We start from the raw sequence: 14,061 nt of genomic DNA on the forward strand, positions 1-14,061 counted from the left end.
TCGAGCGGGAAATCTTCGCGCCAAAGATGGCGGCACTTCAAATTTTTCGGCCGGACACCGCCAGCAGGGACTGCAAGGCGCACCTCTACCGGTAGGTAGATCGGTTCTATCCTGTTCGTGATGCCAAGTTGTCGCGGGCGGAGGGGACGCACTCGCCACGCTCGGGTCCGGGGCTTCTGCTGCTGCTGCTCGGTGGCTCGATCGGTGGACCGGACCTGGGGACTCGAGCAGCGTTCCTCACCCGTGAGTGAAAAGGGGGTGGTATGTTTAGGGAGATTGTTCGTGACGCCACCCACGGGACATGGTGATGATGGCACCACCGCTGCTGGTAACGGGAATCCCGGCAGAGATGGTAGGGTGCAGCTGGGATGTTGTCCCCTCCGTGGGTAGGGGGGTTGGTGATCCCGGGGCCCGGTGATGTAGCGGGGAAGCTGGATGGCTGGGGTGCAGGGACTGCGCGGCGCGGTGCCGGACGGCACTCGTGTACTCACTCAGACAATCACTGACAGAGTCGTAGGTAAACCAAAACGGCCGGATGGACGGGTCCCGCAGCCGGCTACAATGTTGTTGTTGTGCTCTCCCCGGACGGCTGATGGTGGCTGTCTTTCCCTGCACCTTTGAGAATGTTCTTGACTCCTGTGGTTGCCCACCGGTAGTCCGCTCCCCGGCGTATAGGTGCCGTAGGAGCCCGTTTTGCCCGCAGGCGCTGGCCCTTGGATCTCTAGCCTGTGGCGGTGGCTGTATATCCTCTCTGGGTGGATGGTTGCCTTCAATCGGGACTTGGTTGTCAGGAAACCCCTGGGGTCCCTGTCACATTCGGATTTGACTATTGACGACGGCTCCAAGTTTGGTCGGGGTCCAATGGCCCTGCCTGTGTGCTTAGCTTCACTCCATTCTCCGGTCTGGTACCGGCGGGCCGACGCCCGACCCGGTTCTTACGGCTCTGCGGAGTTCCACCAACTCCTGCAGATGGCCACCACCGTCTGCCAAACTTTCACCTCCTGAACTGATCTACTGCTTTTCCCGCCTCCAGGCCTGTGAACTCCTCGGTGGGTGGGGACAACCGCCTGGCTCCGCCCCACCTGGTGTGGAGATCAGACTATGGAGGGAGGCAACAAGGGTTTTTGATTGACTGTTGTAACTGCCTAGGGTGGGGGTGTGTGTTGGTATGTATGTGTCACGCTCCCCGGGTCCCCTGTCCAGCTCCCCGGCTCCCCTGCCACGCTCCCTGGCTTCCCTGGCTCGCTCCCCGGCTCCTCTGTCCGGCGTCCCCCGCTCCACAGCCTCCAGGCCTCCTCACCTAGGATCCCCAGGCGTCCCGGTCCCCGCTCCCAGCGTCCGCTGTCAGCTTCCTCCAGCCCGGCTCCCCTGCCTCCTGTTCGCCGCTCCCTGCCCTGGCTTTTGGCACCCGGGCCTCGCGCATGCGCACTAGGGTGCGCGCGCGGTCATTGACCCTTTCTTAAAGGGCCAGCGTCCACAGACAGGATATTGAACACACAGGTACAGGGTATAAAGGGGTTTAATGTCCAAGTGGGCGGGGCCTGTTCTTCGTGTTTCCTAAGCTAGTTGTCAGGTCTCCTTGTCTCGGTGATATACTCACCTCTCTCTCTTCTAGAGCCGCTCCTGCCTCGCCATCCGGTCCTGCCGATTCCCGAACCCCGCACGCTGACTATCTGCCATCCCGTCAGTCCGTACCATCTTTGATCCCTGTGATGACCCGTCCTCTCGCTCCATCAGTTCCGGACTCTGCCTGACAACATCTTGGCCTCCGAACCTGAGCTCCGTCACCCGGACTACCATCTGTGACTCCGTGGTCCCAGGGACTTCTACATTCCACTATTTTGCACGGACTATCCTGCTACCTGTAGTGCTCCGGCTACCGGACCCCTTGCCTTCAGTGAGGAGTTTGGCCCAGTGGATCCACCTCCTGGGTCTGCCCGTCCACCTGGCCCTAACAGTAAGAACAGGCCATGGATCCCGCCGAAGCACTAGCGGCCTTGCAGGAGGAACTCACACGCCAGCGTGAGACCCAGACCCGCATGCTGAACTTTATGTCTTCTGTGGACGCCCGCCTGAACACGCTACAAGCGTCGGTTACATCTTCGGCATCTCGAGCTTCCAATGGACAATCCACGGCCCCAGATCCCGTGGCAGCCTCCTCGGATGCTTCCAGGCTTCGTCTGGCCTCACCACACCGGTACGCCGGAGATCCCAAGACCTGCAGGGGATTCATAAACCAATGCTCCCTCCATTTCAAGCAGCTGCCGCATTTGTTTGCCTCCGACCAAGCCAAGGTCGCGTTCATGATGTCCCATCTAGAGGGTGAGGCACTGGCGTGGATGAACCCCTTGTGGGAGAAGGAGGACCCTGTGACCACTAACATCCAGGAGTTCCTGCAGGCATTTCGTGGCACCTTTGATGAGCCCGGACGCGCCTCCGCGTCTGCCTCATCTCTCCTCCGGTTACGTCAGGGGACTCTGACGGTGGGTCAATATGCCATCCGTTTTCGCACCTTGGCTTCGGAACTCGGGTGGAACAATGAGGCTCTAACCGCCGCCTTCTGGGAAGGTCTCTCGGGTCGAAAAAGATGAGCTGGCTGGTCGTGACGTGCCGTCCACCCTGGATGCCCTGATTGCCCTAGCAACTCGAGTGGACATTCGCTTTCAGGAACGATCCAAAGAGGTGTCCCGTGAGAGACGTCCGATACGGCATTCCTCTCCTCCGCAGAAGCCCGCCGTACTTCAGTCAACGGCATCTGGTGTCTCCGTCCACGAGCCCATGCAGATCGACCGTTTGCGGCAGTCTGAACAACGCCGAGCAGAACGGCTCGCCAAGGGCCTCTGCTTCTACTGCGGAGAGGGCACACACCTTCTACGCTCCTGTCCAGAGAGGCCGGGAAACTCCAAAGCCTAGGGTTGGTAGGAGAGGCCACCCTAGGTGCTGGGACTCTCTCAGACCCGGTTACGTGGACTGTTCAAGTGACAACGGGAGAGACGCGGTTCACGGCCGAGGCGTACCTCGATTCCGGGGCAGCAGGCAATTTCATCCAGCAGGCCACGGTGGACAAGTACCAGGTGCCTGTTACTCCACTCGACAAACCCCTCGTGATTGCCTCTATGGATGGGAGACCCCTCTCTTACACCATCTCGTGGATCACCAAGCCGGTGGAACTGCGTATCGGTGCCCTGCACACCGAGAACATCGCTCTCTATGTCCTCCCACACATGTCCCATCAAATCCTGCTGGGACTCCCCTGGTTATGGACACACGAACCGTCAGTCAGCTGGGGCACTGGTGAAATCACCCGATGGGGCTCCTCTTGCCACGAGAACTGTCTGAAGACCATACAACCCATCCGACGACCTCCGGTTCCAGAGTCCCTACCAGGACTGCCCTCGGCCTATTGGTCCTTCGCGGACGTCTTTGACAAAAAGGAATCAGAGGTACTTCCGCCACATCGTCCTTACGATTGTGCCATCGACCTGCTCCCGGGAACTACACCACCTCGAGGTCGGATATATCCTCTGTCTCCTGCCGAAACAAGGGCCATGTCTACCTATATCACAGAGAACCTGGCAAGGGGATTCATTCGGAGATCCTCCTCTCCTGCTGGAGCAGGCTTCTTCTTCGTTAAGAAGAAAGAAGGCGACCTACGCCCATGCATAGACTACCGGGGATTGAACCAAATCACCGTGAAAAATAAGTACCCCCTGCCGCTCATCCCCGAATTGTTTGATCGGCTTAGAGGAGCTCGTGTGTTCACCAAGTTGGATCTTCGGGGTGCCTACAACCTGGTCCGCATCCGCTCAGGGGACGAATGGAAGACCGCGTTCAATACTCGCGATGGGCACTATGAATACTGTGTGATGCCCTTCGGCCTGTGTAACGCACCAGCAGTCTTTCAGGAATTGGTGAACGACGTGTTCCGAGACTTTCTCTACGTCTGTGTGGTGGTGTATCTTGATGACATCCTGGTCTTTTCTCCGGACCTCCAGACCCACAGAGAGAACGTGCAGCTGGTACTACAAAGACTGAGGGAGAATCGTCTGTACGCCAAGTACGAGAAGTGTGTCTTCGAGCAGTCTTCTCTTCCCTTCCTGGGTTACGTAATCTCCGATACCGGCCTGCAGATGGATCCGGAGAAGGTCTCTGCCATTCTCAACTGGCCCCCTCCTTCTGGACTGAAGGCAATCCAACGCTTTCTGGGATTCGCAAACTATTACCGTCAGTTCATCCCTCACTTCTCTGCTCTGACTGCACCTCTCTCCGCCTTGACCAAGAAGGGGGCTAATCCAAAGGACTGGTCACCTGCGGCCGACGCCGCGTTTGGCTCCCTGAAGCGGGCATTTGCTTCCTCCCCTGTGCTCCACCGTCCGGAGTTAAGCCGACAGTTCACCTTGGAGGTGGATGCCTCCTCCTCGGGAGCCGGAGCAGTGCTCATGCAGAAGTCCTCCTCCGGGAAGATGGTTACTTGCGGTTTCTTCTCCAAGAGCTTCTCTGCGCCTGAACGCAACTACACCATCGGTGACCGAGAGCTATTGGCAGTCAAACTGGCTCTGGAGGAATGGCGCTACCTTCTGGAGGGAGCAGTGTACTCCGTGATCATTTACACGGACCACAAGAACCTGGAATACCTGCGGTCTGCTCAGCGACTGAACCCACGGCAAGCCAGGTGGTCCTTGTTCTTTGCCAGGTTCGATTTCCAGCTCCATTTCCGACCCGCGGACAAGAATGTACGCGCAGATGCCTTGTCCAGGTCATTCATGCCCATGGAGCAGGAGGAGGAGACATCCCAGCCCATCATATGCCCAAGTAAAATCATTCCGGTGGCTCCTGTCACCCTGGCCCAGATACCGCCCGGGAAGACCTATGTCTCTGAAACCGACAGACAAAAAGTGTTGCACTGGGGCCATGCCTCGAAAACAGCCGGCCATGCTGGTCAGAAGAGAACATGGAGTACAATTGTACGTCACTACTGGTGGCCATCCCTTCGCACAGAAGTCGCTTCTTTTGTCTCAGTCTGCTCCTCTTGTGCCAGGAATAAGACGCCCAAACATCTGCCATATGGCCGTCTTCTGCCTCTGCCTATACCCTCTGTTCCGTGGCAACACATTGCAATGGACTTTATTACGGACTTACCCCTGTCCTCCGGACACACAGTCATATGGGTCGTGGTGGATCGGTTCTCCAAAATGGCTCATTTCGTCCCTATGGCTGGACTGCCCTCAGCCCAGGAACTCGCTGACGCCTACATACAGCACATCTTCCGGTTGCACGGCTTTCCATCACACATTGTGTCCGACAGAGGAACTCAGTTTACCTCCCGCTTCTGGAGGGCTCTCTGCAAACATCTGGGAGTGACTCTGGACTTTTCTTCAGCCTACCATCCTCAGTCGAATGGCCAAGTGGAACGAGTCAATCAGATCTTGACCTCCTTCTTACGTCACTACGTCAACGCCCATCACGACGACTGGTCCACGCTTCTTCCTTGGGCTGAATTCTCCCATAACCACCACGTCAGTGAGTCCTCCTCCAGCTCTCCCTTCCATGTCGTTTACGGACTTCAGCCTTCCGTCCCATTACCTGTATCCTCTTCCTCGGATGTCCCTGCTGCTGATGCTGTAGCACGTGACTTTGCAACAATTTGGAACTCTGTCAAGACGTCCCTTGGACGTGCTTCCCTTCGGATGAAGAGACACGCAGCCAAGAGGCGTCTGGATCCCCCGTGTTTCTCTCCAGGAGATCTGGTTTGGCTTGTCTCCAAGTATGTCCGATTGAAGATACCATCTTACAAGCTGGGTCCTCGCTACATCGGGCCGTTTAAAGTCCTCAGCAAAATAAATGAGGTCTCCTACAAGCTGCAGCTCCCGGCCATGATGAGGATACCCAACTCCTTCCACGTCTCCCTGCTCAAGCCGGTTGTCCTTGGTCCCTTCTCCGCTGCTGCCAGTTCGGCTCCTCCTCCTATTGCCGATGACGACATCTATGCGGTAAGGGATATCGTGGCCATGAAAACCGTACGGGGCCGGCAGTTCTTCTTGGTGGACTGGGCAGGGTATGGTCCTGAGGATAGGTCCTGGGAACCCCGGGAGAATGTGGGTACTCCTCTGATACGTGCCTTCCTGTCCCGGTTGCGGGGAGGGGGGCGTGGGGGGGGGTACTGTCACGCTCCCCGGGTCCCCTGTCCAGCTCCCCGGCTCCCCTGCCACGCTCCCCGGCTTCCCTGGCTCGCTCCCCGGCTCCTCTGTCCGGCGTGTCCTGCTCCACAGCCTCCAGGCCTCCTCACCTAGGATCCCCAGGCGTCCCGGTCCCCGCTCCCAGCGTCCGCTGTCAGCTTCGCTCCAGCCCGGCTCCCCTGCCTCCTGTTCGCCGCTCCCTGCCCTGGCTTTTGGCACCCGGGCCTCGCGCATGCGCACTAGGGTGCGCGCGCGGTCATTGACCCTTTCTTAAAGGGCCAGCGTCCACAGACAGGATATTGAACACACAGGTACAGGGTATAAAGGGGTTTAATGTCCAAGTGGGCGGGGCCTGTTCTTCGTGTTTCCTAAGCTAGGAGTCAGGTCTCCTTGCTCTGTGATATACTCACCTCTCTCTCTTCTAGAGCCGCTCCTGCCTCGCCATCCGGTCCTGCCGATTCCCGAACCCCGCACGCTGACTATCTGCCATCCCGTCAGTCCGTACCATCTTTGATCCCTGTGATGACCCGTCCTCTCGCTCCATCAGTTCCGGACTCTGCCTGACAACATCTTGGCCTCCGAACCTGAGCTCCGTCACCCGGACTACCATCTGTGACTCCGTGGTCCCAGGGACTTCTACATTCCACTATTTTGCACGGACTATCCTGCTACCTGTAGTGCTCCGGCTACCGGACCCCTTGCCTTCAGTGAGGAGTTCGGCCCAGTGGATCCACCTCCTGGGTCTGCCCGTCCACCTGGCCCTAACAGTATGTGACTACCTGGCTAGTCCAGGGCGTCACACCTCCTCAGAGCTGCTGTCAGCGCTAGAGCAGCCAGAGGTGACTCCTTACAGGGGTGAGAACAGCTTGATAAGGCTGCTTTCACACATCCGGTTTTTGCTGAGCAGCACAATACGGCGCTTTGCAGAAAAAACGCAACCGTTTCTATTTCCGCCGGTTTCGCTTTTTCTGCATAGACTTGCATTAGCGCCGTATTGTGCCGCATGGTCTTGCATTGCGTCTGGTTTTTGCCGGATGCGGCTTATTTAGCCCATGCGTCAGCCGGATGGAACGTTGCCTGGCACCTTTTTTTGTGCGGCAAAAAAAACGCATCATGCCAAATCCGGTGCGATGCGGCGCGATTTACAATGCAAGCCTATGGACGCCAGATGCGGCGTCCTGTGGCAAAAACCGCATCCGGCCACCGGATGCGTTTTTTTGCACTGCGCATGCTCAGTATCAAGCCGCATCCATCAAAAACAAAAAACGGACGGGCCGCATGTAAAAACTTATGCAACGGATCCGTTTTTTTCACCGCATCCGTTGCATAGGTTTTGAGCCGGATTGAGCCGCACTGCAAAAACCGGATGTGTGAAAGCAGCCTAACCAGACATTGCTAATACAACTGACCTGCGCTCCCCCTGCTGCCCTAGACCTCCACTGTAAGGCAACTCCAAAACTGCACAACTCAGAACACTATGGGCATTGACATGGGGAAATTGTAGCTCAGAGCACCGCTCTGGACTACTACAAAATGGCACCTGGCTCCCCTCATAGCTGTGATCTAGACAGTCTAGTGGGCAGCCAGTGTTGGAGATGTGGTCAGACATTGATTGCATCTCTTATGACGTGGAGCTGCCATATCTGCTGTAAGTGTCGTGCTCACACAGTCTCCGGCAAATAAAAATGGCAGCCCCCAATGACAGCATAAAAGATTAATAAACAAATAAATGTAATAATAAATATAAATAATAAACAAATAGAACACTACATTTAATTTTATATTAAAGATAATTGATTAAATAATCAATAAGTATTAATACAAAAATATAAATCACAGCACATTCCTTTTAAATGCCACTGCCAGAGATTAAACAGCAGCAATAGCAGCTAGCTCTATCCCTTACTTTTAGGGTTCACTCACAGTGCTGTATGTTCTCTCATGTGAGAGAATCGGATGTGATATTGTAATGAGACTCCACTAAAACTCTGCTGCGAGCATGAGCCAAGTGTCATTCACTGTGCTCTTGTGACGCCCTGGCTGGGCCAGGTAGTCACAGATAGGCCCCTGCACTACACCTTTCCCTCACAGGTGACATCAGCCAACCTCAAAACCCTAGTCACACCCCTCAGGGCGAGATGGACACACCAGGGGGCGGAACCAGGCGGTTGGAAGACGCCCACCAAGGAGTCTGGACAGCCCGGGGCGGGAAAGTAAACAGTTCTGTTCAGACAAGTGTTATGCGGGTGTCACACGAGATGAGCTATCGTGCGATGCACCGTCGGGGTCACGGTTTTCGCGACACACATCCGGCATCGCTTGCGACGTCGTTTCGTGTGACAACTCCGAGCGACACAGAATCGCTCACAAATCGTGAGTCGTGTACTCGTAGCTTATTTTTAAAAAATTGTTTCTTTTTAATGGCGTCGGTTGTTCATCGTACCCGGGGCAGCACACATCGCTCTGTGTGACACCCCGGGAACGATGAACACAGCTTACCAGCGTCCCGCGGCTCCCGCCAGCTATGCGGAAGGAAGGAGCTGGGTGGGATGTTTACGTCCCGCTCATCTTCGCCCCTCCGCTTCTATTGGCCGGCCGCTGTGTGACATCGCTGTGACGCCGAATGTCCCTCCCCCTTCAGGAAGTGGATGTTCGCCGTCCACAGTGAGGTCGCTCAGCAGATAAGTATGTGTGACGGGGGTTTAACGACTTTGTGCGCCACGGGCAACTAATTGCCCGTGACGCACAAACAACGGGGGCGGGTACGATCGCTTGTGCAATCGCACGATAGATCGTACCGTGTGAAGCCCGCATTAGAGTTCAAGTTGGAGAGGAGTGTGGGCTGGAGCTGTGTGCAGCTCCATCAGAGGTGAATACCCCAAATTGAGCAGCGCCAGGGTGGGAGCCTTGGTGCCATGGGCTAGGAGGCAGACAGCGGTCTCCGTCTGCAGGAGCCGGGAAGATGGCTCGGTGAAACCGAGGTGGACCGGGACAGGGTAGTGGCCCGCCGGTACCGACCCGGTGAACCGACTCGGAAACCGGAGCACACAGTGGGGTACTCGGACCCTGAAGCCGGGACCAGAAGCGACTGGAACCGGTTAATTTACCAATTGAGGCCAGGGCTAGAGGTCCTGTCCCACCCAAAGTCCCTATTAGAAGACAACAGCCCACCGAGGGGGATAGAAGGCCACCGCCAGGGCTCAGAGATCCCACGGGCCAGCGTCTGTGGGCAAGGGCTTCTTAGGCCACATCCAGCCGAGAGCGGACTCCTGAAGTTGCAAGCACAGGCAGTCCACTATTACACAAAGGTGCAGGAGAAAGACGGAGACCTCCAGCCGGGTGGGGGGACCAGAACGCAGCCGGCTGCGGGCACTGACCACCATCACCTTGGTTTACCAGAGACCCATGTGTTTCCTTCAATAGTGAGTATTCCAGCACCCTGCGGTCGCCCATCTCCCTGCACCAAATCCCCAACTGGTCCCGGGGCCACTATCCCTGCCCACGGAGGGGTTAACAACTTGCTGCATAACATCTCCCCCGGGTGTCCCGTCACTGCAGCGGTGGTGTCCAACCTCACCACATACCGTGGGTGGCATCACGAACTTAATAGGGCTCAGCCCGTACATATACGTCCTACATCCACCACTACAAACCCCCCCTTTTTGATCGAAGTGACCGCGAGACCCCCGGGTCCGGAGACCCTCGAGCCAACCACAGAAGGTCCGGATCTGAGCAGCTCGGCTGCTGTGAGCGGGGCGGCACACTCTGATTCTCTCACATGTGAACACAGGTGAGGAGAAGATGGAGAGATTACTTTCTCCAACTTCTCCATTGTCTGTCTCAGTGTATGCCGCCTGCACGCCGATGTCATCCAAGCACAGTCTTATGTTTTACATGCACCCATTGACTTGAACAGTTGGTTGCCATCCAATATACGTTGCCAATCACAGCATGCAGCAATTTTTTTTCTAATACTGTATCAGCATGAGAAAAAAAGTGCTGGTGGGCCCTGCCCCATAGTATAATATTGGAGCTAGTGCTATCCAAGAAAGCATCAGAGAACACTCCTGCGATGTTGACGCCAGTGTGAGTGAGCCCTTAGAGGGAGGTGCTGGGTGGATTACACAGCTGGCGCCTGCCTTACATCAAAAAGCTCGGCTTCGGAGGCCTCCAAACACACCCAGTTGGCTATGTTCTGATTTTTGGCTCTGGTTGCTCTTATTTTCAGATGTGTCTTATGTGTAAATCTTGTCTAAGTGCAATGAATCAAAAGAATGACAGTGCTTTTCCGAAGATATGCTTGATAACACAGCATATGTGGATGTGATATGTTGCGGACCGTTAAAATTTCTAAATTTAAACATATTCGTATCATGGTAGTAATATTCCAATCACGCTGTAGGATAGTTGTATAACACCCTCATATATAGCATGTAAAGGGTCGGTCGGGGGTTCTGCCGGGGCCAGGAGTTGTGATAGCCGTGTCTCCGACCGACGCACTTCATGACACTGGGGTGGTGTATATGGTGGATATGGTGGGGTGCATGTGTGCTACCCCCGTGCCAGCAGCCGGACCGCTGCTCGGATCCGGATCCGCGGTGCCTCGAAGGGTCTCCGGACCCAGGGGTCGCGCGGCAACTCAATGAGAGGGGGGCTATGTACAGGGGGTTTAGAAAGTTCGTGACGCCACCCACGGTGTGTGGTAATGTGAGGAACCACCGCTGCCGTTGAGGAGCCCGGTGACGGTGATGTGGCAGCCTGATGTTTAACCCCTCCGTGGGTAGGGGGTTTGTGTCCCGGGGCCCGTTGGATGGTTGATGATTGGATGCTGTTGGGGATCGGGGCAGGGGTTTTCAGTGTACTCACTCAGTCCAGGAATAACAACACCGACAGCTTGTAAACCAGAATTCTGAGCACCACTGCAGCTTGTGGGGAGCACGCTTAGGTCCGTGCCCTTGGTCTTGCTGTAAGCCTGTGGCCCTGTCCTTGGCACCTTTGTCTCTGTTTGGACCCTAAGTATAAAACTCTTCAGGTCCCGCTCACCCGTATGGCTAACGGAGTGAGCTTACTCTCAGGATTTACGTGTAGGCGTAGGATTTCTTTGGACTATATTGAGAAAGTCCTATCCCATCGGTGCGCTAGTACCCAGATTTTGGAGCGGGTTGGGGATGACACTTGAAGTTTTCACCCCCGTCAGGTAAATAACCGGAACGCGTGAAGCTACTTTCCGGCCTAGGGTCCACGTACCCCAACGTGCCCTGGCACCTACCCGGTGATAGCTCAAGGCCGCCGGCTGCCCTCCTCGGCTGTCCGTGCCCCTCGACACTATCCCCTGCGACCGGGGTTCCAGCTCCTACCAGGCCCAGACCAACGTCTGCCACCTAGTACTCAGGAGCCCTGCTCCGTGACCTCTCCTGACGGGTCATCACTCCACCTCCTCTCCTTTGCTCAACTCTCTCTCAACTCCCCAGCTCAACTGTTACTTTCTTCACTTTCCCCTCACCAACCCACCATGTGGGTGGCCCTATTTCCTTCAGGCCCCCCAATGGTATGTCTGGTGGATAAAGTGTAAAGTGTTCCTAGGATTTTGATTGGCTAAGCTGTTAGCAACAGCAGAGGACCAGGATCTGTAACCAAGGAGGGTGGATACAGTGCAGAAGGGCAGATTGCACAATACACTGTGACGACCTGATAGGCCAGAGCGTCACACATGCTCTCAGGGGCTTTGGCTCCTTTACCTCTAGGGTAGGCTCTAGTCCCAATAAATCAGAGTCGGACAACGGATTTTCTTTCAACGCATCAACTTACTCTATATAATTAATTATTTATAATTATATCATAAGAACCTTCCTCTCTATAGGAGAGGCACCAATTCTTCAGAGGACAGGACACACATTTCCACATCACTTCTCTTAACCCAGCTGCTATAGAGTCCAAACAGTTTCCAGGAGCACCGGCACTTCTCGCTACGGGTTTGGGCATAATGGCCAGGCTGATCCCCACTTCAGCAGTCCTCTCAACACTAAATTCACGGTGGCTGTCCCAAGGAATTGGCCCTATGCTTCGCGTCCGTGTCTGTCACGCCAGCCCACTTGCCGCAGGGGTGTCCTTCTCTTGCTCTAGGAACCAATCACTCTCTCCCACTCTGTCTGAACAGCCTCCTTCTTTCTCTCCTTTCCCACTACTCCCTCCTACTCACCTTCTCCTCCTTTTTCTACCTCAGGGGGTCGGGCTTATTTCCCTCCCCTAGACCGAACTAGGGGGTACTGTGCCATCTTGTGGTAAACGGCAAAACTATTCCACAACCCACGACATTCACATGACTGTTTCTATAACTGGTAACCTGCATATAATCAACTGTATTCTCACAATTCCAGAACATAGGTCTTCAGGGAGGTTTGTGGGGCTCCTGCCACCCCCTACACATGGATTCAGATGAACACATTATAATCAACGTTCTGGGTATTATAGATTTAATGGAGTTGTTTTAAACTGTATAGAGTGAAGACTGTAGCTATAGAAGGTGCGGACGTATATGGCAGGGGCATGACACTGTCTATTCTTTTGTATTGGTCCTCTAAATTTACCTTTGTATGTTTTTATATAATTCTGTTGGCAAGTAATGACGACTGCACTTTTTAATACAGTAGAGGTTGCAAGATTGCTTTGTATCTTGAGTGTCCTTTTGGCACGTTTTCCTAATTAAGTCAATAGGCACATTGGCGCACATGTCAGGAGTTTTTTACGCTGAGCGTACACTACAGATGGAATGGGGATTTAGCCTCAACTCCATTGATTGTGCACTTGAATATAAAGTAATGTTTTCTGTAAGAAGCCGGGCCGTAAAGAGGCTTGATCTTCAATGGTATACCTAAAATATTCACACCTAAGATCACTGCTTTATCTCACAATCTACGATTCTGATATCTTCCATATTTACCGTACTTACATTTCAGTAAATAAAATCAGGGGGGAGATTTAGTAATACTGCACAAGATAACAAGGTATAACAACCCACCAAACAGCTGACAACAAATAAATATATATATAAAAGTTCCACAATTATTTTAATGGGTGGTTGAAGTACTAATAGCAGATCGGGCAGTCCAGACTTTAGATATCCATAACAAAAAAAAACTGCATCTCCAAATATAGCAAGTGTGAACAGATGCTAACTGTTACAACTACATGAAACACAAACAAAGGGATATAGCAGCACTCTGTAAGCACCAAGACATATGCAAACATAGAATATATCAAATTTAAACTGCATTAATGCTATATAAAATATAGAACAATGAATTTAATTAGTGCCAAATCCTATCTACCCATATAGTTGTGAGACTTTTAGTCCAGGAGAGTTATGACACTAGTATAGGGGTCCCATCAAGAAACGGTCAACTTGCCGCGGCTGATGGTCATCATACAAAATTCCATTGGGCTTTGCCTTTGTAGGTTTAAAGGGAATCTATCATCAGGTTTTTGCTACCTCATCCGAGAGCAGCATAATGTAGAGTCAGAGACCCTGATTCCAGCGATGTGTCACTTACGGAGTTGTTGCTGTCATTTTGATAAATCAATGTTTTCTCTGCTGCAGATCTAACATTATTTGAATGTAGAGAAGGGTTATAATGAGCTCATGCAGCACGCCGAGTAGTCCTCTAATGATAATCTTCCGCTAATTAAACAGTGATTTTATAAAAGCTACACTAAACAGCCCAGTAAGTTATACATCGCAGAAATCAGGGTCTCTTTTCCTTCATCATGCTGCTCTCAAAGTAGGTGGCAAAAACCTGGTGAAAGAGTCCCTTTAACTCCGCCCAAACTTCTGTGGTGGTCAGGGACGTCAATTTACAGCAGAGGACTTGTAAGGTATTTTCTTTTA

The sequence above is a fragment of the Anomaloglossus baeobatrachus genome, chromosome 5 (assembly GCF_048569485.1).
Source record: "Anomaloglossus baeobatrachus isolate aAnoBae1 chromosome 5, aAnoBae1.hap1, whole genome shotgun sequence".
NCBI lineage: Eukaryota > Metazoa > Chordata > Amphibia > Anura > Aromobatidae > Anomaloglossus > Anomaloglossus baeobatrachus.